The sequence below is a fragment of the Bos taurus genome, chromosome 23 (assembly GCF_002263795.3).
Source record: "Bos taurus isolate L1 Dominette 01449 registration number 42190680 breed Hereford chromosome 23, ARS-UCD2.0, whole genome shotgun sequence".
Classification (NCBI taxonomy): domain Eukaryota; kingdom Metazoa; phylum Chordata; class Mammalia; order Artiodactyla; family Bovidae; genus Bos; species Bos taurus.
The window spans coordinates 38,572,142-38,599,311 of NC_037350.1; the positions used below are offsets into that span (position 1 = coordinate 38,572,142).

The window sequence follows — 27,170 nt, forward strand, 5'->3', positions numbered from 1 at the left end:
AGAAAAATTATGATCATTTTCATATATGATGAAAGGTCATTTGGCAAAATACAATAGCCATTTCTCACTAACACATTCAGTTAAATGAGGATAGACGGACACCTTTTACACACAGTAAACATAGATTGATCTCAGTCCAGAAGTCAGCATTGTGCTCACTGGAGATTGACTAGAAGCATAGTCATCAAAACCTAGGGTCTGTCATACAGTGAAGTCAGAGAAAGAAAAACAAATATTGTATATTAACGCATACATGTGGAATCTAGAAAGATGGTATGGAGGAACCTATTTCCAGGGCAGCAAGAGAGACTCAGATGTAGAGAACGGACATGTGGATACAGTGAGGGAAGGGAAGGGTGGGACAACTTGGGGAGATTGGCATTGATGTATATACACTGCCCACGTATAAAATAGATAACTAGTGGGAAAATGCTGTACTACACAGGGAGCTCAGCTCTGTGGTGACCTAGAGGGGTGAGATGGGGGTGAGACGGGAGGGAGAATACAAGAGAGAGGGGATATATTTATACATATGGCTAATTCACTTCATTATACGGCAGAAATTAACATTGTAAAGCAATTATGTGCTATGTGCTTATTTGCTCAGTCGTGTCTGACTCTTTGTGACCCCATGGACTGTAGCCCTCCAGGCTCCTCTGACCATGGGGATTCTTCAGGCAAGAATACTGGAGTGGGTTGCCATGCCCTCTTCCAAGGGATCCTCCCAACCCAAGGATCGAACCCAGGTCTCCCACCTTGCAGGAAGATTCTTCACTGTCTGAGCCACCAGGGAAGCCCAAAGCAATTATACTCTAATAATAAAATAAAATCAAGATCAAGAGAAGAATACCATAAAGTATTAGCTTGCGTGCGTGCTAAGTTGCGTCAGTCATGTCTACTCTGCAACCCCACAGACTCTAGCCCACCAGGCTCCTCTGTCCATGGGGATTCTTCAGGCAAGTATACTGGAGTGGGTTGCCATGCCTTTCTCCAGGGGATCTTCCCAACCCAGGGGATCGAACCTGTGTCTCTTATGTCTCCTGCACTGGCAAGTAGCTTCTTTACCACTAGCACCACCTGGGAAACTCAAAGTATTAGCATTACTAGTCAAAACAGACGAGCCGAAGGAAAAGAAGAAGCAAAAACTTTATAAACTGTAATTATGTGGCAATAACATGAGGGAACATTTGAAAATCCAAGGGAATCAACCAAAACACTACAAAGAGTGAGAGAATTCAGGGAAGTAATGGGACATAGATAATAATAAACAGAAAGCAATAAATTTATTATGTACCAGAAGCAAGCAGTTAAAACGCCTAATGGGAAAAACATTTAAAACAGCCAAAACCAGCAAAACAATATCTTTGGAAATAAACTTTAAAACAATGTAGAAATCCACACAAAGAAAAATTAAAACAAATGTGAAGGCAAAGATGGATTTTTCAATAAATGGTGTTGTAGAATAACCCATCTGGGGAAAAAAGAAAAACTGAATCCATATTTCACACCAAACATCAGGAACAATTCCAAATGGAGGGTTTTTTTTTTTTTTTAAACATTCAAGAATGAAAGTCATAAAAACAGTAGGAAGAAGTAGGAAAATTCATTTGTAAATGTGAAGCAGGGAAAGTCTCCTTTAATCAACAACTCAGAATCAAAATTGCAAAAGACAACATGAGAAAACAGAAAAGAAACTTCTGCATGCAAAAGCGATAAGGCAAAAAACCATGAATAAAGTCAAGAGACAAATACAAAATGGGGGGGGGAGGGGAGGAACTGCAATTCATATCATGGGCAGCATGAGTTTTTTTTCTCAATAAAAATAGCTTCTTAAAGTCAATAATGAAAGACAAACAGCTGAATAGAAAATAAAATAGATTGGGCAGTTCATAGACAAGAAGCTTATAAAAACACTGGAACATACGAAAAGTAAGCAATCTCACTTAAAATAAAACTGCGTAGATACACCATTGTTTGAACCTATCAGGTTAACTCAAATTCCAACTCTTCATTGGTGACACTGAGGGGAAGTTGGCGTCATGCACTGCTTACTGAAACACAGAGCCTCAGGACTTCCCGGACCTGGTGCTGGGCGTTCTTCCCGCAGGTCTCTGATGCCCAATGGATCCTGGTCAGTTAGAACTAGTAGGCTTACTGCCTTTGGCCACAATCAATCTAAGGCTTCAAATCTTTTCCAGTTTATCCCAAGTATAAACCACTTTATTTGCTTTGAGTGTTATGATGAGGAAAAGTTTGGGAACCCCTGAAACAGTACACTTGTTAGAGATAGATAGTTGTTAGAGATAGATTGGTTCTACCCATCCAAAATTATGAATTTGTATAACTTTTGATGCATCTTCAATTCAGGAATTAATCCTGTAGATGTACCTGCAGGTGTGCTCAATGAAATATATTCTAGGTTATTCAGTATATCAGTATTTGTAATACTGCTGCTGCTAAGTCACTTCAGTCGTGTCTGACTCTGTGCAACCCCATAGACAGCAGCCCACGAGGCCCCCCTCTCCCTGGGATTCTCCAGGCAAGAATACTGGAAGTAATCCAAATGTCTATCCAGAGTTTACTTGGGTTTGCTGCTGCTGCTGCTGCTAAGTCGCTTCAGTCGTGTCCGATTCTGTGCCACCCCATAGACGGCAGCCCACCAGGCTCCCCCGTCCCTGGGATTCTCCAGGCAAGAACACTGGAGTGGGTTGCCATTTCCTTCTCCAATGCATGAAAGTGAAAAGTGAAAGTGAAAAGTGAAAGTGATGTTGCTCAGTCGTATCCGACTCTTAGCGACCTCATGGGTCGCTAAGGCTCATGGACTGCAGCCTACCAGGCTCCTCTGTCCATGGGACATTCCAGGCAAGAGTACTGGAGTGGGTTGCCATTGCCTTCTCCGTTACTGGGATTTAGGTAAATTATAATCACCCAATCAATGGGATACTGGGAGTGATACTAACAAAAGGAGAGAGAGAGAGAAAAAAATCACATACTGATACAGAAAATTTCTCTGAATAAATAATCAGAAAAAAAGAAGTGTGCAGAACAATGTACACAGAATGCTAACTTTTGTCCAAAAACACAGAGAAATAATATATATTCATATTTGCTTCATACATATTTAAAAAACTCTGGAAGGATACATAGTAGACAGTGCTTTTGTGAGGTCACGGAATATGAAGGGGAGAGAGATGGGGAGGATCAAAGGTAGGAGAAAAACATTTCACTGTACATATTTCTATATTTTGTAATTGTTTTTTATTTTTGAATAATATAAATGTATTGCTATATCAAAGCTATTAAACATGAAAACAATGCTGCCTTATCTATCTCCAAAAGTAGGAATTAGGCAATCTGGTAGAGTAAGTGAGGAAAGCTGTTATGTCAGATTTCAGAGGCAGAGGAATATATATTGAACCCCTCAGGGCACATCATGGACAGGAAGTGGTAAATATCTTCCTGAACAATTTCCCCCCCGACACACTGCCGGTAATGGTTCACTCTGCTCTAATGGTTTAAGGACATGAAAGAGTGGGCTCCTTTAGGAGCTATTTGCTTTCCCCTCCATCAGGTTCAAAGCAGCTACATTTTGGTAGTATTCTTTACTTTTAAGGAGAGCTAGACCCAATCCCTTTGGATAGAAAGTGGAATGTACACACTATATATTTAAAAGTGATAACCAACAAGGACCGAGTGTAGAGCATGGGGCAAACTGCTCAGTATTCTGCAATAATCTACATGGGAAAAGAATCTGAGAAAGAACAGATACATGTGTGTATGTGTGTATAAATATATATATTTATATAAATATATATATATTTATAATAATATATAAATATTAAGATATAACTGAATCACTTTGCTGCACACCTGAAACTAACACAACATTGTTAATCAACTATTGCTCCAATATAAAATAAAAATTAAAACAAAAGTTGAGGCAAATCGCTATTCAAGGCAATCGAGTGTAGAAATCCCAGACTCTGGGAGAGTCTGTTGGGCATGAGTTTAGATTCCACCTTTAGAAACTTTCTTATTTGGCTATACAGTTAAGATCTCCTCAGCAGAAAAAGAGAGATCATAGCAACACCTACCTCCTGAACACTTAGAAAGAGTACAACACATGTAACATGTCTAGGAGAGTGTGCGTCACTTGGAAAAGGCTCATAAGTTTTAGTTATTGTTCTTTTTTGTGTGCAACTCTTGAAATGATCAATAATGTCTTATCCCATGAGTCCCACTGTGTATTTCCCCTTTATTGTGCCCTAAGGAAGGACTGTGTATGATCTGTTGCTTTTTAAGTTAACTTGGGGAGCAGACACCAGACTAAAGTTTTCTGGTATTTTTCTTATTTTTCAAAGGACAACTAAATGTCAGTCTGAAGGTGACAGATTGCCTCTGAATGTGTACAGTGCCGTGACTACATATGAGCTCTTAGAGTCAGCTAAGTAGAGATCATGTCCCAGCTTCACAAATTCCTTATATCTTCTGAGTCTCAGGTTCCTCTCCCCAATCAGTGTAATGTCAAGCTCATAGGGGCATTGTGACAATAATGAGACACTGCATGCATGATGCCAGGCAAATGCATAGCAGGTGCCAATCAAAGGGCTATTGTGTTCTTTTGCTAATACGTCATCATGACTCACCTCAGAGACATCTAGCACATAGCAAATAAGGAGAGAAAAAAATTGCAACCCAAAGAAAAATTCCCAGGATGAATGCATAATGTTTTCATTGAAGGGAAGGCTGAAGTTAATTTTTGTTTTTTTTTTTGGAAAACTTCCATCTCATCCATCACCCGATTCCTTTCCAGGGCGTAGACGTCAGAATTGTTTCTAACTTCAGAGGTTCACCACACCCTATCCAGACTCTATGGAACATCAGTTGTGTTTTATATTTTAGGTGTTGGCTCTTAGAGGAATATTCTCTCTCTCTCTCTCTTTTTTTTTTTTCCTAAATAGTACAAGGTCACACATTATGAAAGCCCTACAATTCACAGGAGAGAATCTTGTGAGGGGCTGCAGCTATCTCAGATTTTCCTGAAGAAATGTTTGCTTCTTTCCCTTGCCCAATACCATTCAATGTTCATTTGGTAAACTTTATTTTACTATAGTAATAATAATAATTAAAATGAAGTTCAGAAGTATAACCATCTTGCTTGCTGCTGCTCTTGCTGTCTTCAAATCTTCTGGTAGAAAGGCTTTTATACAATTTGCCATAAGGCAGATATTCTTAAGCTGCCTCCCTGCTGTTTAAGTTCAGTACATCAAAATAAGTGTACAGACAACTTCTCTGAGGCCATTAAGGAGGATCTGCTGCCCTAACCACATCTCTGGAGTCCTGGCTACCTAATATATGGACTTCTGGGGCATGAGGTGCTACTTAATTTTCAGTTTCAATCTGTTCCAAGTCCATGGGGAGACCACAGTGATGAAATGTTATCATTATGGCACCAATGCAAGCCTCAGATTATTAAGTGTATTGCAATGGATAGACCATCTGTCATGATATAAACTGGTTTGATCAAAAATATATGCTGGGGACTTACATGGAATTTCATAACATGGTAAAAGATTTATATCCCAAGGATACAGATGCATAGTACAGAGACATGCATCATTAGAAATGTATATATGCACACCCAGCACCAAAAATACATATATATCTGGGTCTCGATTTCATCAGTTCTGTAAGAAGGATACTAACATCTCCTAGTGGAGGTATTACATACTGTCTTTGTAAGTATAGGTATAAAAATTGAGTAAGAAAGTCAGTTATAAAATTTCCTTTCATGTGTCTCCATCAGAATATTAAAAAATTTTAAAGTTTCCAGAGCCTGGGTATACTCTTTTGCAGGCATTCATCACAGCACCTTTAAAATTCTACTTCTTGTCTTGCGGCAAAAATGATGATTTAGATCGGCTTGGAGAACTAACTAATTGGATAAATTAAGCATTGTTAACTGTAGTGACATCAGGAATCTTGGAGTGAAACGTAGCTTAAATGTCATCTTTCAACTGAGTGCTTTTTATAAAAGTAAGTTATAACTGCCCCTATTGTTTCTTTTTTCAGGAACTCTGTTCGGGGCTAGATTTCACGTCAGACAGAAAGGTTATCGTGGAGACACAAAAAAACATATGTTCTTGGGCGTATAGGTTTGAACCATATTTAAATCATATGAGATGATAACATTGAGTAGAACTGGTTGAGTATCACACATAAACATTCAAAGTGGATTAATTTTATTTTGCATTACGTTCCATTTGGATTCTCTTAAACAAAAAGCCATCATTTTTTCTACAACCACCAATTTTATAGCAGATGTTATACATTCTTTGAAAGCAAAGACTGTGACATTTATCTTTGTATTTCTTTCAGCACCTATGTAAAGATTTCTAATAAATGCTTGATGGATATATTAATGGTTTCTTTAGAAAGTCCTTCTTGTTAACTCGTATAATTGAACTAATATACTCCTTTGTATTGAACCATACATACAGATTTGTATTAATAAAGCATGTGATTCATAAAATATTGGAAACTGCTATTCTTCCATGTGACTTTGCTGTGCCTAATTCCCACAAAGAATAGATGGAAAGATGAATTTAATTAATGTGTCTTCCTAGGTCAATTTTTTTAAGGAGGAATTTGTCAATGCTTAAGTATCAAATATTGGAGAAGGAAATGGCAACCCACTCCAGTGTTCTTGCCTGGAGAATCCCAGGGACAGGAGAATCCCTGGTGGGCTGCCGTCTATGGGGTCGCACAGAGTCAGACACGACTGAAGTGACTTAGCAGCAGCAGCAGCAAGTATCAAATACAAATGTTACATGACTCCTTCCCAGTACTTTTCTTATTGATCTTAACTTCCAAGTGATAACATTCATTAGAGTTGCATCATAAAATCCAATTTTTATTTACTAGCACAACTGGAGTTTTATGGAGAATAAAATTCAAACTCTATCTTTCTCAGAGCTTTCAGGAAAACTTTGAGGCTATTCATCACTTTTCCTTGAAATTTACAAACAAGAAATAGCCAAAGAGATGATGCCATTTTGAGTAAGAATTGCTCTCAAGAAAGAGCAATTCTATCTATCTATCTATCTATCTATCATCTATTTATCTATCATTTATCTCATTGAGATAAGTTTGTTTAGTTGATGAGAGCTTGGGATCCCTAAGGCTAAGCCCATGGATTAATACACAAGGGGTTGTTTCTATAACTATGAGCCGCTCTATTGATCATGGGGACAGGCTTGTATATACATGATCTGGTCACCCAAGGACTGAGTGATGAGTCCATTCACATCATCACTACTAGAAAAACAACTCAGAACGTGAGTTCCATGTTTGGTGGATCTACGGTCTATACTTTATTACTTGTTTCTTGGTCCCTCTCTGTGGTGTTATTCTGAGCATTATGTAGGTACGGGGAATATATCATTTGACTCAGGTAAGACAGGTAACACCCTCACTCGCCTTTGCTCTTCATATTCTGTTTTTCCTCATCCAGGACTCATTTCCACATCAAGGCCTTCACTCCTGTTTTTCCTTCAGGTTCAGATATTCTCTTCCTTTCACTCTCTAGTCCTCTTCCTCTCTTCACTGGACCAATTTCTAATCAACAATCGGTTCTCACTTGTTTGTCTTTTTTTAATGTGGACCATTTTTAAAGAGGGCTTCCCAGGTGACGCAATGGTAAAGAATCTCCCTGACAATGCAGGAGATGCAAGATATGCGGGTTCTATCCCTGGGTCGGGAAGATTCCCTGAGAAGGGAATGACAGCCCACTCCAGTATTCTTGCCTGGAGAACTCCATGGACAGAGGAGCCTGGTGGGTTATAGACCATGGGGGTCACAAAGAGTCAGATACAACTGACTGATTTAGCACTTCAGCCCTAATGTTCAAAGACTTTACCAAACTTGTTATAATACTGCTTCTGTTTCATGTTTTAACTTTTTACTGCTAGACATGTGGGGTCCCAGCTCCTCACCAGGGATCAAACTCTCACCCTCTGCATTGGAAGGTGAAGTTTTAACCACTGGACTGCCAGGGAAGTCCCAGCTCTCACTTCAAATGTTATTCCCTCACATTTTCTTTTCTGGTATCACAATTTGTAATCCCTCCCCCCACACACAGACTTTATAGACTCTTAAAACCTTATGTACCTCCCTCATAAAATTTATCCTTATTATGGTAGAAGAAATTGAGAGACTAGTTATAGACTGTCTTCTCCATAGAATATTAGCTCCATGTGGGCAAAGACAAGGTTTTCTTGTTCTACATATTCCCAGCATATAGTAGAGATTTAATTATTATTTTTGAATAAATTAGTATAATGATACTATTTTTTATACTTGTAGGTTGCTGGAAAATTGTATAATACTTCACACACAATAATTAGGATTTCAGTAGGTGAGCATATGCTAACATTTTGAATCCATGAAAAATGTTTTGAAATATAAGGAAAAGGCATAAGTTGTAAAGTGAGAAGGAAACAAGATACAGCTTTGTTAAGTATAATATGACCTAATTGGTGTATGCATAGGAAAACCCAGAAAGAAAATTTACCAAAATGCTCAAAGCATTTTATCTCAAATACTCAAAGATGAGATATTAAACATACAGTTTTATAGTTTCCATATTTTTCTTAACTAACATGAATTGAGAAAATACTGTTATTATGGAAATAAACATTTTTATTATTTATTCATCATTTTAAAACACTGCTTTTCCAGATCCTGGGCATAAGTAAGCATTTTTGATAAAAAGGAGTCTCTACCTGCTTGAACTTTCATCCTTATGAGAAAAAATATCAATAAATCAGTAAACAAATAAATAGAGAGTGTCATATAATAAGTGCTTTGAAGAAATAATACAGGCATTGTGGCAGAAAATGACTGATGGTAGAATTTTAGATAAGAAGCTTATGATGAGCTGTTCACGACAAAAACAATAGGTAACAATGTTTTAAAACTGCCAGGCAACCTGGTAGACATCTCAAATGTTTGACCTCATTTGCTTTTAACAATAATCCTAAGAAACAGGTGCTGTTCTTATTCCCATTTTCACACACAAGGATGTGGACGTTTAGAATCAAGATTTTAACAGAAAACTTGTGGTGTACCTCAATCAGAGTATTTATCATATTGCACTTACTCATTTAGTTCTCTGTCTTCATTATCATATTCTCTGCTTCATGACTAGAGCACATATTTCAGAGCCTGAAACATAATTTAAAATCTCATCATATATTTGTTCAATAATGAATATATGAATAATTAAAAAAAGAAAATTCATTATTAGAGAAAGGAAGTATTATTCTGGAAATTTGCAAAAAAAATACTGTAATTCTTAAAATGAATTATTATGTATAATTATTAGGTAACATGTTCTCTTATCTGTTCATGTTTCCATATAATAGGGGGAAAAGTATCTACGAAAAAGGAACAGATAGTCATAAAAAATGTTAAGGTGAATCATGGATTAACTTTAAAAAGAGCTAGTTGGTTTTATTAAAAACTTACAAAGTAGTTTAAAATAAAATAATTTGAAATCCAAACTGGAAGATTTAAAAACTTTAATGGGATAACTTAACACTCAAACTTTTTCAACCTAGGTGTCTAATAAGTTCAACACAATACCCCATAAGAACCACACAAATATAAAAATTATAAAATTTATGAAAAAGATAAACTTTAATTAATAATGAGTCATATTGTTGTAAGACTGTTAAAAATATATCAATTCTTATGTATTAAATTTACAAGTTTAAATACTGTTCCAAATACAGCTTAAGTGAAGTGAAGTGAAGTGAAGTGAAAGCCGTTCAGTTGTATCCGACTCTTTGTGATCCCATGGACTATATAGTTGATGGAATTCTCTAAGACAGAATACTGGAGTGGGTAGCCTTTCCCTTCTCCAAGGGAAATCTTCCCAACCCAGGGGTCGCACCCAGATCTCCCACGCTGCAGGTGGATTTTTTACCAACTAAGCCACCAGGGAAGCCCAAGAATACTGGAGTGGGTAGCCTATCCCTTCTCCAGAGAATCTTCCTGACCCAGGAATGGAACCGGGGTCTCCCACATTGCAGGAGGATTAAGCCCAAATACAGCTTAAAATACGTATAATTCTGGGCTCATCAAGAGACTAGATATGGCCAATGAAAGAATCCATAAGCTTGAAGATGTATCAGTAGAAACTTCCTAAACTGAAATGCAAAAGTAAAAAGATGAAAAAAAAAAGGGGGGGGGACTAGAATATCTAAGACTATGAGATGATTACAGACTGTATAGCATATATGTAATTGGGATAACAGAGGAAGTAGAAGAGAGAATATAATAAAGGAAATATTAATATCTGAATTAATAATAGCCAAAGGTTTTCCAAAATTAACACCAGACATTATACCACAGAGACCTCCCCCAAATGACATAAGGTGTTGACCTCCCTCTGAGTCAGTTTCTTTGGACCCTTTTCAATTCATTCATTTCTCCCTCGCAGCCATTGCCACTACTTCCTAGGTCGAGAAAGGAAGTCACAGATAAAGATATCTTCTCAGGTTGGATCTCTCACACTTGGGAGTGCTGGAGAGAATGCTGACGTTTAAGCTGACTCATCAGAGAAACATTTATGAGTGAAAGTAGTAATTATTGGAGTCATGCTCCATTTGCATTGTGCCTTTGTCAATTTTCTGGATTTCTTTCTTTGGTTTTTATTCCTTGACATTTATGACATTGGACCATCCTTTTGTAATGGGTCAATATACAGGATTTCCGCCTTACTACATGCAGGGCACCATCATTGCCTTGAATCCTGCTCTTCCAACTGGGGGTGCCTGACTCTTTGAAATACAAAGACAAAATTGAATGAGCCGTGCAGTTATTACAGGTGGAAACCATGAACTCTAGCCATAAAGTATCTTTCCTCAACAAGTCTTTGAACTCAACACTAGAAATTCTCCCTAACAAATCTATTCATTTACCCTAGTATATGAAGTGTTTGTGTTGTGAGGAGGGGATCGGTAAAAAATGACTCCTGGTGAAATTTAGAATGGCACTCTGAGGAATATGCTTTGTTGTGCTGATACTTAGAAGCATCTTGGGATAAGGAGCACACTCTGACTAGTTCTTTACTCTAGGAAGCTGTCCTCACCTTATGCCCAGTTCAGTACATAAACACACGAGTCACATGCTTACTCAGATATATTCTACTTCTGTTTTGACATGACCACTGACAAAGTGTTTCTGGCTTCCAGCATTGGGTCAAATCTAACACAGCCAAACCCATTCTTGCAGCTGTATTTTCCCATAGTTGTAATGCAATAAACTTTGAGAAGACCACATAAAGGAGGTCTGTCACAAAGCTAGAGGTTACTGGTTGATCTGCATGAAGAGCCTGTGGGAGATGCTCGGCGTTAAAGGTTAATCCTGCAGAAAATTTGAGAGCCCTGAGGGTTACACTGGAGACGGCTGGCCTAACAGTGCATGTGGTAGGCACTAAGTCTATACTTCATAACTGATTGATTTTCCTTCTGGAACATTACAAAGGACTACGGCAAAAACAACAGGATCATTTCCCTTCATTCACCCTAGTGTGCTTTGCTATTAGGACTAGGGACATGAAAACAAACTGATTTATTATTTTTGGAATGAAAATTTCCCATTTTGGTTTAATTTTGCATAGGTGACAAGCCACATGTACGTGGGTGTTTAGAGTCAGACTTAAAACCTGAAATAGATTTACAGAGTTATTTTGTTCTTACCATCACCTTCTTCTCCAAAACAGACTAATGCAATAAAAAAATTGCAAATAATTGAAGTTCTTTCTAGGTTTTAAAGATAGATGAAGAGTTTAGTATCATCTCTAGAAAGTGCTCTTAAAATTTAACTTTGTCCAACTTTCTTCTTAGGTAATAGATTTCCAGGGCTGTGGAAAGGCCAGCTTTGTGCATGGTAAGCACTTGGGTGGGGGATATTCGGGTTGGTGAAGGGGGCTTTTAGCAACTCTCTTCTGTCCTTCAGCCTTCTAGCCCTTTCATAACCACCTGACACTTTTCTGCTGGGATTACAAAGAGTGACTGCTGTGGTCACCAAGATAAGGGAGTGCAATCCTTTTGGCCAGCCGCATACTGTTAGCCACATTGGAGAATGATGGAAGTGAGAGAAGAGGAGATAAGAAGAGTTGCTTCTTCAAGGCCATGCCATACAAGCTGTTATCTAAGTTACAGGCTGTATCCACATGCTTGCTTGGGAAAATGAAATTTAAACTGCTTGCATTGTACTTAGTTCTGCAAATTGAAGAGAATGGAGATGCATCTCCAAACCAGAAAAGGATTTACAAGAAGGATTTAGAGGAAGGCTCTTCTCCCAGACCAAGGAGGAAAGTTCCTTTTAAGCCCAAGTCCCTCCCTAGTCTCTGCTACGTTCACTGTATCATAGGTGATTTGCAGCACCCTGGTTGAGGTAACATATCAGCAAAGTTCAGAGCTGGACCCGCATATGAACCTTGTGGAGGAAAAACAGGGTGAACTGTTATTGCTACAAAAAGAAAAACATGCTTTCTCATGCACTTCAGAGATGTAGGAAAGAAAAAAAAATCACAAAGACAGCAGACTGAATACAAAAAATGCAATTATCTTTTATTCATTCATATTCCATTTGGTAAGAGAAAAATTATATGCTGTTGGGCTTGGTACCCTTTAAAACATTGAAAAATCAATCAATCAAATAAATTAGGTACTTTGGAATTTTACAGCCGATGCCAAGGACATGCCATAGGGATTGCTTATGAATTTCAGAACTATTTTTAATAAGATATATTGCATTAAAAACATTTTGAAATGATTTGAAACAATACAATGTAATAAAAATAAATGTGGAAGAAGAAATAACAACAACTGGGCAGGGCCTTCATTTGGGAAGGGAAAACAACATCCATGCAAAGCTTGGCCCTGTTCAATGTTAAATGTGGTATCAGGCCTTTATTTTGAAAAGAAGTTTCACAAAAGTCTTCCAAAGCCCATGAAGGATTACATTGTACAGTGTGGGGATAGTCTTTGCCGCATATTTCTTGGCCTGAGAATTCATTATGCAGAGTCAATGGCTCCTCCCTAGCCAATGCCCACGTATCCTGGCAATTCTCAGGTCAGTCCCTGTACTAAAGCCTACAGGAAATGCTCCATGGACTTAGCTATGAATGTGAAGGCAATATTGTATGGATTTTTGCTGTCTATCCAGCTATCTAGAGCTGCAGATATTCATTTATAGGCTGACTGTCATTGGTGGACATTGGCATATCCACAAATTTATCAGTTGCTTTGTATACTTTCTGTAATTGTTTAGTCATTATGTCTAACTCTTTTGCGAACCCATGGACTGTAGCCCACCAACCTCCTCTGTCCATGGGACTTCCCAGGCAAGAATACTAGAGTGGGTTGCCATTTCCTTCTCCAGGGGATCCTCCTGACCCAGGGATCGAACCTATGTGTCCTGCTTGTCAGGCTGATTCTATACCACTGAGCCACCTGGAGAGCCTGTAGTTTCTGTTATCAGAGCTTTAACATCTAAAGATAGATATTAGTTAATACATGTTTGTACCCTTGGGTACAAAGCCCAACATATATAAGGGAAAAGTAGTACATGATGGCAAAATATTCCCTAGGTTTGCCAAGAATAAGCAGATTCTATTCAGTGCAAGTTTAGTGGAACCTGTATTTCAGTCATACTCTAATATTTTAAAAAGAAGTTAATCCACATATATTAAATTGGGGAATTCTCTTCATCCAATATTGGTTTATTCATATGTAATCTCTTAACTGTTTCTAGGAACAGAGTTTATTTTACACTAATGTGATATCTACTTAAATGGTCAGGTGTTGGTTATGTCATCTGACAAACAGTATCACGATACTTGAAATATATTTTTGGATTCCTTAAGGACAGAGCACAAGGGCTGTCTATGTTAATGTAAATAGGCACATTTTGGTCATGGGAAATCACCATTATAAAAACAGAGAGGAGGAAGCAGACACTCATTGGGTGCGGGGGTGGAGAAGCCAAATACCATGGTTCAGTTCAGTCACTCAGTCATGTCCAAAATTTGTGACCCCATGGCCTGCAGCACGCCAGGCCTCCCTGTCCATCACCAACTCCCAGAGCTTGCTCAAACTCATGTCCATCGAGTCGGTGATGCCATCCAACCATCTCTTCCTCTGTTGTCCCCTTCTCTTCCTGCCTTCAATCTTTCCCAGCATCAGGGGCTTTTCAAATGAGTCAGTTCTTCACATCAGGTGGCCAAAGTATTGGAGTTTCAGCTTCAGCACAGTCCTTCCAATGAATATTCAGGACTGATTTCCTTTAGGATGGACTGGTTGGATCTCCTTGCAGTCCAAGGGACTCTCAAGAGTCTTCTCCAACACCACAGTTCAAAAGCATCAATTCTTCAGCACTCAGCTTCCTTTACAGTACAACTCTCACATCCATACATGACTACTGGAAAAACTATAGCCTGACTAGATGGACCTTTGTTGGCAAAGTAATGTCTCTGCTTTTAAATATGCTGTCTAGGTTGGTCAGAGCTTTTCTTCCAAGGAGAAAGTGTCTTTAATTTCATGGCTGCAGTCACCATCTGCAGCGATTTTGGAGACCCCCAAAATAGTCTCTCATTGTTTCCATTGTTTCCCCATCTATTTGCCATGAAGTGATGGGACTGGATGCCATGATCTTAGTTTTCTGAATATTGAGTTTTAAGCCAGCTTTTTCACTCTCCTCTTTCACTTTCATCAAGAGGCTCTTTATTTCTTTGTTTTCTGCCATAAGGGTTGTGTCATCTGCATATCTGAGGTTATTGATACTTCTCCCGGCAATCTTAATTTCACCTTGTGCTTTATCCAGCATTTCATATGATGTACTGTGCATAGAAGTTATATAAGCAGGGTGACAATATACAGCCTTGATGTACTCCTTTCCTGATTTGGAACCAGTCTGTTGTTCCATGTCAGGTTCTAACTGTTGCTTCTTGACCTGCATACGGATTTCTCAGGAGGCAGGTCAGGTGGTCTGTATTCCCATCTCTTTCAGAATTTTCCATTTTGCTGTGATCCACAGTCAAAGGCTTTGGCATAGTCAATAAAGCAGAATTAGATGTTTTTCTGGAACTCTCTTGTTTTTTGTATGATCCAACAGATGTTGGCAATCTCTGGTTCAACTACCTTTTCTAAATCTAGCTTGAACACCTGGAAGTTCATGGTTCACGTACTGTTAAAGAATGGCTTGGAGAGTTTTGAGCATTACTTTACTAGTGTGTGAGATGAGTGCAATTGTGCAGCAGTTTGAGCATTCTTTGCAATTGCCTTTCTTTGGGATTGGAATGAAAACTGACCTTTTTCAGTCCTGTGGCCACTGCTGAGTTTTCCAAATTTGCTGAGATATTGAGTGCAGCACTTTCACAGAATCATCTTTTAGGATTTAAAATAGTTCAACTGGAATTCTATCACGTCCACTAGCTTTGTGCATGGTGATGCTTCCTAAGGCCCACTTGACTTCACATTCCAGGATGTCTGGCTCTTGGTGAATGATCATGCCATCATGCCCATTCCAGTCCATTTTAGTTCACTGATTCCTAAAATGTCAACGTTCATTCACTCTTGCCATCTCCTGTTGACCACTTCCAATTTGCCTTGATTCATGCACCTAACATTACAGGTGCCTATGCAATATTGCTCTTTACAGCATCAGACTTTACTTCCATCACCAGTCACATCCACACCTGGGTGTTGTTTCGCTTTGGCTCCATCTCTTCATTGTTTCTGGATTTATTTCTCCACTAATCTCCAGTAGCATACTGGGCCCCTACCGACCTGGGGAGTTCATCTTTCAGTGCTGTATATTTTTGCCTTTTCATACTGTTCATGGGGTTCTCAAGGCAAGAATACTGAAGTGGTTTGCTATTCCCTTCTCCAGTGGACCATGTTTTGTTAGAACTCTCCGCCATGACCCATCCATCTTGGGCGGCCCTACATGGCATGGCTCATAGTTTCATTGAGTTAGATGAGGCTGTGGTCCATGTGATCCACTTGGTTAGTTTTCTGTGATTGTAGTTTCATTCTGCCTGCTCTCTGATGGATAAGGATAAGAGGCTTATGGAAGCTTCTTGATGGGAGAGACTGACTGCAGGGGAAACTGGGTCTTGTTCTGATGGATGGGGCCATGTTCAGTAAATCTTTAATCCAGTTCTCTGTTGATGGGCAGGGCTGTGTTCCCTCCCTGTTGTTTGACCTGTGGCCAAACTATGGTGGAGGTCATGAAGATAATGGCGACCTCCTTCAAAAGGTCCCCTGCATGCAGTGCCACACTTAGTGCCCCCAACCCTGCAGCGGGCCACCACTAATCCATGCCTCTGCTGGCAACTCCTGGATACTCATAGGCAAGTATGGGTCGGTCTCTTGTGGGATCACTGCTCCTTTCTCCTGGGTCCTGGTTCACACAAGGTAGACACGGAAATCTAAGAAGATGAGGGTACCTGTTTTAAGGGCAAGAGTATAGGACTTGTGAAGTAAAAGACAAGTATCTTTCATGATGGTTCTCAATACAACAGCAATTTACAGCCCTAGGTCTGTGGTAATGTGAGCTGTGTACACTTATCTTTAGGTCAGTGGTTCCCTGGGAATTGAAGCCAGCATGGCTTTTTCCAGTGATGAGACAGAATGTTGAAATAAAGAGTACATTCAGGATATGAATATATCTCAGTAGAGACTGAGAACAGAAGAGGATATAAAGCTAGGTAATTAGGAGAATTACCTAAGCTGAGTGCCGAAGAATTGATGCTTTTGAACTGTGGTGTTGGAGAAGACTCTTGAGAGTCCCTTGGACTGCAAGGAGATCCAACCAGCCCATCCTAAAGGAGATCAGTCCTGGGTGTGCATTGGAAGGACTGTGTTGAAGGTAAAACTCCAATACTCTGGCCACCTCATGTGAAGAGTTGACTCATTGGAAAAGACCCTGATGCTGGGAAGGATTGGAGGCAGGAGGAGAAGGGGACGACAGAGGAAGAGATGGTTGGATGGCATCATGATGGACATGAGTTTGGGTGAACTCCGGGAGTTGGTGATGGACAGGGAGGCCTGCCGTGCTGTGATTCATGGGTTCTCAAAGAGTCGGACACAACTGAGCGACTGAAGTGAATTAGCAGAAATACTGTTCCCTAAAGAATCCTTAGTAATAGTGGATGAGATGCCATTTTATATGGGATAGGGTATAAGTCAATGTTCATTACATTTTTAAAAATTTGAAAGCCTTGAGAAGATTGAAAAATGTGCAAGTTATATTGTTATCTCAAAATCCTTAGTGAAATTTTATTTAGGGGAAATATAAAAATGTATCAAGGCAGGGAGAAATTTATTGTAACTGAAGTAAAACCTCAGTGTCCTGATCGGATTATCTAAGGCCATAGCCTGGACCAAAACTGAAAAATGGCTCCGTACAAAGAGCACTGTACCAAGAATAGAATGACTCTAGTCTTTCCTTTTACTTTCCTTCTAAACCTTCTCATCTTCTGCCTGCCTCATTCTAAAAGCTTCCGGGCTTTACCACTGAGACTTACATGTCTTTGGCAAGCCTCAAGTTCTTGGCCAACACTATGTGATTTCTAGAGGACCAAATGATAACAAAATGCTGGCAAGTGCCTTGAAAAGCAAAAGTGTGCAAATAGAAGCTGCTTGATATGGGAGCACTTTGAGGGCAAGTAGTAAATGAGTGTTTCTCCCAGAGGTAAAAGAAAGGCTTGTGTTCTTTATTCAGTGTCTTCCTCCTGTAGTTCCTGATTCTCTTTTCTGCTCTTGTCTTCACACAGAAATTTGTTCATGATTAGCCTCAGATTTGTCCAGGAGCCTCTTCTAGGGAAATACAGTGGGTTTTTGTTTGTTTTTTCATCCCTATTTCAGTACATCAGTAGGAAGGAATGGTGACCGACTGAAAACTTCAGGCACCATCTTGATTTTGATGGTCTTGGTAACTAAGGGGTGACTAGAAAGTGTGACATACAGAGCTTATTTTCAAAGAATGCCAAGGTATTTGATCACTTTAGCAGCAGGGCTTCAGACTCCAAGGCCAACTCTTCAAAATCTACTATCAGAATATCAAAAGAAATGTATCCTGGATAGCATCAGAGTACCAAGATGTTTAACCAGCATTGCTCTCCAAGAGGATGGGAAGACATTATGATGTGTTCACAAAGAGTAAAGGTATTAAACTAAATTTTTAGGCAGTACCTAAAATAACCACTTCTATTTAACCTCATGTATCTTGGACAAATGTACCATAGCTCCTTTAAAGAGCTGTATAACACATAAAGACACTCGTATCTGGTATATTATAGGTTCTCAACAATTTTTGATAACAATAAATAAATCAAAATATTTGGGTACCTTGGGTCAGTAGTTTCTCATTTCCCAGACTTAATTTAAAAGGGTATTATACTTATGAATTAATAAAATGCTTATATGCTTTTACAGTTATCCACTGATCCAACTACTGCACCTGTAGTCAGAGAGGAATCTGTTTCTGGTCTTCAACTAACAAATGGTGAGACTTCAATTTCTTTATCTCTAAATTAAAACACTTAGCCAGAACATTCTGTTATTCTATATACCACACAACTGTATATAAATACACACAACCAAACAGATCCTGGTCGAGAGTAAAGGAAAAATTGTGGAGTCTGCCGATAACATAGGCTAGGCATGGGTGCCATGTTTAAAGGTGTGATTCAAGTTCATGACCACCTCTAGTGCAGAAGAAATTTAGAGCTAATTACATTTTTTTTAAGGTTACCAGGGTCTCTTGTTTAAATACTGATAGGGACCTTGTATTCAGCCTTCAAAGATCCCCAATAAACCTTCTATGTTTTGTTATTGGGTCCTCAAGGCAACCCTTTTACCTCCCACTGTTCCTAGATCTCCTAAATTACAGAAAAGTGGGGTGTGGTTTTGTAGAGATAAGGAAATAAAGAGAAGCTGAGCTCCCCTGGGAAAAGCAATGGCTGCTCTGCTGAAGATGCTCTGATTAAGGAAAAAGAAATCAGAGGCGAGAAGGAGTCATGTGGAAGCCTGCTTATGGTACTGGAGAGTATTTAAATCTATGATTCAAACTCTAAGAAATTCTATAACCCTTTCTCACCTTCCTCTCCTCCCTCCTAACCCGATTCTATCTCAAAATACTTGAAAAAATCTCATTTGGCAAGTTGGCATGAGACTTTAGGGATGCAGTAAGCAGAATGTACTGTGGTCTGAAATCAGCATGGCCATAGCAATAAAGCTGTGGGCTGGGATGGGAATAGTATGTCACAGAGATGTGCTAAATGCCTGTGCGTCAGACCCTGTGTGAGAGATTCTTATATACCTTGCCTCTTTACTCCTTAAAAATCAGTTTCCTAAGTATTAAATATTTTCAAACATACAGATAATCATATTACATCACTATTATTAACACTATTATCATTCAATTATTATTGAAATTAAAAGACGTTGCTCCTTGGAAGAAAAGCTACAACCAACCTAGACAGCATATTGAAAGCAGAGACATTACTTTGCCAACAAAGGTCCATCTAGTCAAAGCTATGGTTTTTCCAGAAGTCATGTATGGATGTGAGAGTTGGACTATAAAGAAAACTGAGCACTGAAGAATTGATGCTTTTGGACTGTGGTGTTGGAGAAGACTCTTGAGAGTCCCTTGGACTGCAAGGAGATCCAAACAGTCCATCCTAAAGGAAATCAGTCCTGAATATTCATTGGAAGGACTGATGCTGAAGCTCCAATACTTTGGCCACCTGATGAGAAGAACTGACCTGATGCTGGGAAAAGCCCCTGATGCTGGGAAAGATTGAAGGCGGGAGGAGAAGGGGACAACAGAGAATGAGATGGTTGGATGGCATCACCGACTCGATGGACATGAATTAGAGCAAGCTCTGGGCGTTAGTGATGGACAGGGAAGCCTTGCACGTTGCCATCCATGGGGTCGCAAGGAGTCAGACACAACAGAGCGACTGAACTGAACTGATTATTAACACAGGTAAGTATTAATGTTAAATTTTGTTGACAAAGATTTTTAAAATGATAGAAATAAAATCTTACCCATTCAGCTGAACTACAACTGCTTCACCCATCCAACTAAGCTTTCTCTCCTTTCTCACTATTCACCAGAAGAACAGAGGTGCTGTCCACCTCTCCGAAGCACACCATTGATTGGGGGAGTCAGAGCTGGCCAAATGGTGGCCAGCAGAAGAGATGCCATGGTCATGCCAAGGTAACTATAAGTGAGAGATCTCTGGGGTTGAGGAGTTTTTGAAGAATCCATAAATGTGCCCTGGGAAAGGAAGGACAGTCATGGTGTATCTGCCAGGTTCGGTTGGTACCAATGTCCAGATTATAGTTACATCCAGATAGCAACACCATTTCCGTCCTTCCTCTATTTTCTCCCTGTGTCCAAGAGTGTGACAGGCCTTCTAAATTAAATCTATAACACTGTTTCAGTCATGGTCCCAACAGGAAACAGATGGCACTCTCCAAACAGTACAATTTGAGGAGGGTTTATTTACAACAGGACTGTTTACAAGGATATGCGTAGAGGGGAAACCACAAGAGATAGTACAGTAACCCAGGACTAATCGCAGCTGGGTATTTAACCTCCATCCCACAGAGATGAGGGGAGTGAGCACTTCCTGGGACCCAGGAGGAGAGAGAGTCAAGCAGAGTCTCCCTCTTTGAGAGGAGCAGTAACTGTTGTGGGGCAGAGCCAGGCTACCTCTCCAGCTGAATGCCAGGAGAATAATCTCCTAACATCAGTTTCCTAACTCAGTCTGGTCCCCTGCTGTGGCTCCATCATGAAGCTAGAGGGCATTGGAACCCATTTACATAAATCTATATGGGTCAGCCATAATTTATATACCAACAGTATTTTAGCAGCATTACAAAGTGTGTGCGTGTGTGTGTATGCGTGTGTTCAGTCAGTGGGTTGCCATTGCCTACTCCAGAGGATCTTTCTGACCTAGGGCTCAAATCTCTCACATTGGCAGGTAGATTCTTTACTGCTGCACCATCTGGGAAGCTCTATTCCAAAGTTTGGCTATATGATATTTCACTGTTTAGTTCTAAATACTTTGTATGTTTGATTACCACTTGTTTGACCCAAGGATTATTTAAAAGTGAATTTCTATATTTTCAAATTTGTAACTTTATGACTATCTTTCATAATTGAATACTAGTTTTCTTGCTTTAAATTGGAAAACATTGCCTTTCTTGTATAATTTTTCATTGCTATTTCTTGAGTCTTTTGTGACTCAATAGATGGTCAATTTAAAAATGTTCTGTGTGTGGTGGGTAAGATCATATAGTCCCTAACTTTTGATTACAGAGTTCAATATAAGTCTATTAGATATAGTTTGTTAATTTTGTTGTTGAAATTTTATATATTCTGACTTTTTTCTTTTATATGCTTTTTCTAAGAATTTAGAGGCTTAATTTGCTTGGTGATTTGGTTTCTGTGAGTTTGGTCAACATTTTTAACTTTTTTTTTTTGTTTGTTTCTTATTGCAATTTTGTCAATCTACATGTTTATATAATACATAATTATGTGCCAAAATAATTTAGTGTGGCTGTGTAAATCTTACAGTTTCCTTCTATTATTACAATAATCCTCTTTGTCCTTAGTGGGTCTTTTTGTCTTTAATAACTTTTCCCTGTAATTCTATTTTATCTGCTATTACTACAGCTAAAAACAAACTTTATTTTTTAACAATATTTTCTCAGATATATTTTTGATCCTTTAATTTTCCAGCCTTTTGTGTACCTACATTTTAGGTATCTCATAAATAACATATAGCTAAATTTTATTCTATAGTTTGACCACTGAGAGAAAAATAACAAGTGATTTAAATCTCTTTACTTTTATTGAGATTACATATATATTTGGAATCTTTTTTCTTGCTACTGTGTTTTCCTTTGCTTTACTTGTGTCCTTTCTTGCCTTAAGTTGATTGACCAAACTTAAATCTTCACTCTTTCTTCCTCTCCCCTTCCCTTCCTTTTTTCTTTATTTCTTTATTTTTAATTAGTTTCTTTATTCTTTATTTTCTCTTATTTCTTTATTTCAATGATTAATACTTCTACTTGGATATTTTACCAATCTGCTTTCCCCATGGTATCATATTTTTATTATGCTTTTTATGCTGTCTTTGGTCTCTTTATCATGTTCAGTGTACATATTGTGTTATCTATTTTAGATATTCTAAGAAGTTCTAGTTTTCCTTTATGTTTTGCTGACTCTTTTTCATGGCTGACCATTTCGTTGAGTGACTGATTTTTTTAATACTTATCTTCCAAGGAGCTTGTTTTTCTGTGGTAGCCTCATTCACCCTGGGTTGTGTCCTCTTAGAAGAGTTTTTTCTCGTACAGTGTCTGGGATATCTTCAATTTAAGGCCAGTTTTAATGCGTTAATTTATCATTTGTGACTCTTGAATTTGTAGTAGAAATTCAGACCCCCTTTCCCACTACAATCTCTAAGTAGATGTCTTTCTAGTCTCGTTTCCATATAGAGGGACCAACCCTTCAAGAAGCTCATCCTTCTGTAGAGATTTCAGTTAGAAGTCTTCACCTTTTATGAGTTCAAGGCCACATTTACTTTCTCCAACCTGGGCATTATAATGCTTTTTAGTTAGCTCTTTGGTGTATATATTTTTATCTAATGCTTCTTAGGTGTCCTTGAGTGAGTGAAAGCCCGTTTGTTGTGGTTAGTCCCTCAGTCGTGTCCGACTGTTTGCAACCCCATGGACTATACAGTCCATGGAATTCTCCAGGCCAGAATACTGGAGTGGGTAGCCTATCCCTTCTCCAGGGGATCTTCCTGACCCAGGAATTGAACCAGGGTCTCCTGCATTGCAGGCGGCTTCTTTACCAACTGAGCTATCAGAGAAGCCCCTAGGTGTCCTTAGCATTAGCCAAGTTTAAAACTCTGGCTTTGACTTCCTTATTTAACAGCTTAAGGATTTTCCTTTCCTCTATTTTGAGCTTTTCCTCTATTTTGTTATACTAAAAGCATCATTGTTTTATATCCTATATTTCTAAGTGTTTGAAGGAGAAAGCAGGAGCACATTCCAGCAACTGAGCTTGCTTTCAATGTATCTGTCAACTGTGTGAGGCAGGGATATTTTGAATTCCTTTTAGAAAGTCTCACAGAAAATCTACAACATACAGTGTTTTAAATCCTGGGAATACAGAAGTGACTAAGATGCAGTCCATCGTCTAAGTTCTATGCAAGTAATGATGACAGTTAAAGGTGAGAATTTCGGAAATAAAGGCATGAATAAAATGATACAGAAAGAAAATCTGGCTCTTCATTCTTTTAGAGAGGAGAACTGAATTTCAGAGTGTTGATAAAGACTTGCCCAATTTCAAGCAGGTATTAAATATAGAACCAGGATATATGTTTCACTTTTCTGACACAAAATCTCATGCTTTTTAAAGCAGAAATAGCAGCTGTAGCTTCAATATAAGTGTTACTTTGTGAGCAGTGGAGAAGTTCATTTAGAGTGTTGGCTACATATCAGATTTATGAAGAAAAGACATTTATTGATTAAATAGTCTTCAAGGGTCTTGCATCTCTCACTTCTGCCCTATTGAAGGAAAAAAAAAATTTTTTTTCCCTCTAAGCCTGAGCTTTTACTTGCCACTGCTGACCCAGCATCAAGGACAGAGAATTCAGGGGCTAGTGGAAGGTGGATTGCAGACCAGAAATTGGTGCTCTGAAAGTTCAGATGTCATAGAAAGCAACAGAAAAGAAGCTATACTAGGCTGAGCATTTAATCCTAGAGTAGAGGCTTGATAGAGTTTTACATTCAGTAGGAGGGAAGGAGATAATAGCTGGGACTGTTCATATCCTCACTAAACAAGGATTTCACTTTGACAACAGCTAGTGAGCCACAGCCAAGGCCCCTGCTAGTCCCTCCTATTGATGATTAGAGAGACTTCTCAGAAACCTAACCTTAATTTCTTTCCCAGTTGGCAGGCTTTGAATTTTTCAATAAGTTTTATGTTAAATAAAGTTGTTTTTTTCCTCTTAAATGCCAAATTTTTCATGTGATTGTGTGTCTGTTTTTGATCTGGAAAATGCTCTGAAAGGCATTAATTGTTTCATCTGATATTAATTTGAAATGAAAAACAGAAAGAAGGGGGCAGACAGATTTGCTACATCAATGATGATTTATAGCTAATTTGATTTACGGGGTAGAAGGGAATGTCAAGAAAATCTTAAGTATCCACTTCAGCAAATATGTCTGCTGCCTCGTATTAACCCACCACCATTTTCTTTTCACATGGAGTAGAAAGACGTGCACTCATCTTCTGCGAGAACTCCAAAATACGACTCGCAGCTGAACAACCATTGACAGGAGAATGTTGGATCCCACCAAAAAAAGATACCCCATATCCAAGGGCAAAGGAGAAGCCCCAGCAAGATGGTATGAGGGCTGAAATCACGTTTATAATCAAATCCCATACCTGCCAGAGACGGTCGGAGGGCTCTAACAAAACCTTGTGTGCACCAGGATGCGGAGACCCCACAGAGACTGAGCCAGACCTTCCTTTGAGTGTTTGAGTGTCTCCTGTGGAGGCACAGGTCAGCAGTGGCTTGCTTCAGGGGCAGGGGCTCTTGGTGCAGCGACCTGGGTATGACATAAGCCCTTTTGGAGGAGGTTGCCATTAACCCTACCACAGAGCCACCAGAACTTACACAGGACTGGGGAAACAGAATCTTGGAGGGTACAAACAGAACCTTGTGTGTTCCAGGACCCAGGAGAAAGGAGCAGTGACCCCACAAGGGGCTTACCCAGACTTGCCTAGGAGTGTCCAGGAGTCGCCAGCAGAAGCGTGGGTCGGTGGTGGCCTGCTTCAGGGTCGGGGCACTGAGTGTGTCCGTACATGCAGGGGACCTTTTGAAGGAGGTCGCCATTATCTTTGTGACCTCCACCATGGTTTAGTCTCAGATCAAACAACAGGAAGGGAACACAGCCCCGCCTATCAACAGAAAACTGGGTTAAAGATTTACTAAGCATGGCCCCACCCATTAGAACAAGACCCAGTTTCCCCCACAGTCAGCCTCTCCCATCAGGAAGCTTCCCTCTTATTAACCTTATCCCTCAGAGGGCAGACAGAATGAAAAACAGAATCACAGAAAACCAATCAAACTGATCACATGGACCAAGGCCCTGTCTAACTTAACAAAACTATGAGCCATGCCATGTAGGGCCACCCAAGATGGATGGTTCATGGTGGAGAGTTCTGACAAAACGTGGTCCACTGGAGAAGGGAATGGCAAACCACTTCAGCATTCTTGCCTTGAGAACCCCGTGAACAGTATGGAAAGGCAAAAAGATAGGACACTGAAAGATGAACTCCCTAGGTCGTACGTGCCCAATAGGCTAATGGAAAAGAGAGGAGAAATAATTCCAGAAAGAATGAAGAGACGGAACCAAAGCAAAAACAACACCCAGTTGTGGATGTGACTGGTTATAGAAGTAAAGTCTGATGCTGTAAGAACAATATTCATAGGAACCTGGAATGTTAGGTGCATGAAGTGAAGTCGCTCAGTCGTGTCCGACTCTTTGCGACCCCATGGACTATAGCCTATCAGGCTCCTCCATCCCTGGGATTCTCCAGGCAGGACTACTGGAGTGGGTTGCCATTTCCTTCTCCAGGAGATCTTCCCAATCCAGGGATCGAACCTGGGTCTCCCATATTGCAGACAGATGCTTTACCATCTGAGCCACCAGGGAAGTCCACCAGGTCCCCTGGTGGCTCAGACGGTAAAGCGTCTATCAATGTGGGAGACCTGGGTTCAATTCCTGGGTCAGGAAGATTCCCTGAGAAGGAAACGGCAACCCACTCCAGTACTCTTGCCTAGAAAATCCTATGGACTGAGGAGCCTGGTGCAGGCTACGGTCCATGGGGTCTCAAAGAGTCAGACACGACTGAGCGATTTCAGTTAGGTGCATGAATCAAAGTAATTGGAAGTGGTCAAACAGGAGATGGCAAGAGTGAACATTGACATTTTAGGAATCAGTGAGACAAAATGGACTGGAATGGGTAAATTTAACTCAGACGACCATTATATCTACTACTGTGGGCAGGAATCCCTTAGAAGAAATGGAGTAGCCATCACAGTCAACAAAAGAGTCCAAAATGCAGTACATGGGTGCAATCTCAAAAACGACAGAGTGATCTCTATTTGTTTCCAAGACAAACCATTCAATATCACAGTAATCCAAGTCTATGTCCCAGCCAGTAAAGCTGAAGAAGCTGAATGGTTCTGTGAAGACCAACAAGACCTTCTAGAACTAACACTCAAAAAAGATGTCCTTTTCATCATAGGGGACTGGAATGCAAAAATAGGAAGTCAAGAGATACCTGGAGTAACAGGCAAGTTTGGCCTTGGAGTACAGAATGAGTAGGGCAAAGGCTAACAGAGTTTTGCCAAGAGAACGCACTGGTCATAGCGAACACCCTTTTCCAACAATAAAAGAGAAGACTCTACACATGGACATCAACAGATGGTCAATACAAAAATCAGATTGATTATATTCTTTGCAGCCAAAGATGGAGAAGCTCTATAAAGTCAGCAAAAACAAGACTGGGAGCTGACTGTGGCTCAGTCATGAACTCCTTACTGTCAAATTCAGACTTAAATTGAAGAAAGTAGGGAAAACCACTAGACCATTCAGGTATGACCTAAATCAAATCCCTTAGGATTATACAATTGAAGTGAAAAATAGATTCAAGGGATTTGATCTGATAGAATTCCTGAAGAACTCTGGATGGAGGTTCATGACATTGTACAGGAGGTAGTGATCAAGACCATCCCCAAGAAAAAGAAGTGCAAAAAGGCAAAATGGTTGTCTGAGGACGCCTTACAAATAGCTGAGAAAAGAAGAGAAGCTAAAGGCAAAGGAGAAAAGAAAAGATATACCCATTTGAATGCAGAGTTTCATAGAATAGCTAGGAGAAATAAGAAAGCCTTTCTCAATGATCAGTGCAAAGATATAGATGAAAACAATTGAATGGGAAAGACTAGAGACCTCTTCAAGAAAATTAGAGATACCAAGGGAACATTTCATGCAGAGATG

General features: G+C 39.5%; 1 long non-coding RNA gene across 1 annotated transcript in view; it reads right to left on the reverse strand.

Moving 5' to 3' along the window:
• The window catches only part of LOC132343645 (uncharacterized), a 59,545-nt gene that overhangs the window by 28,084 nt on the left and 4,291 nt on the right, over positions 1–27,170 (reverse strand). The window contains exon 2 of the long non-coding RNA XR_009492575.1: positions 9,161–9,225. This is a non-coding gene — a long non-coding RNA (uncharacterized lncRNA). The remainder of the gene's footprint in view (positions 1–9,160; positions 9,226–27,170) is intronic.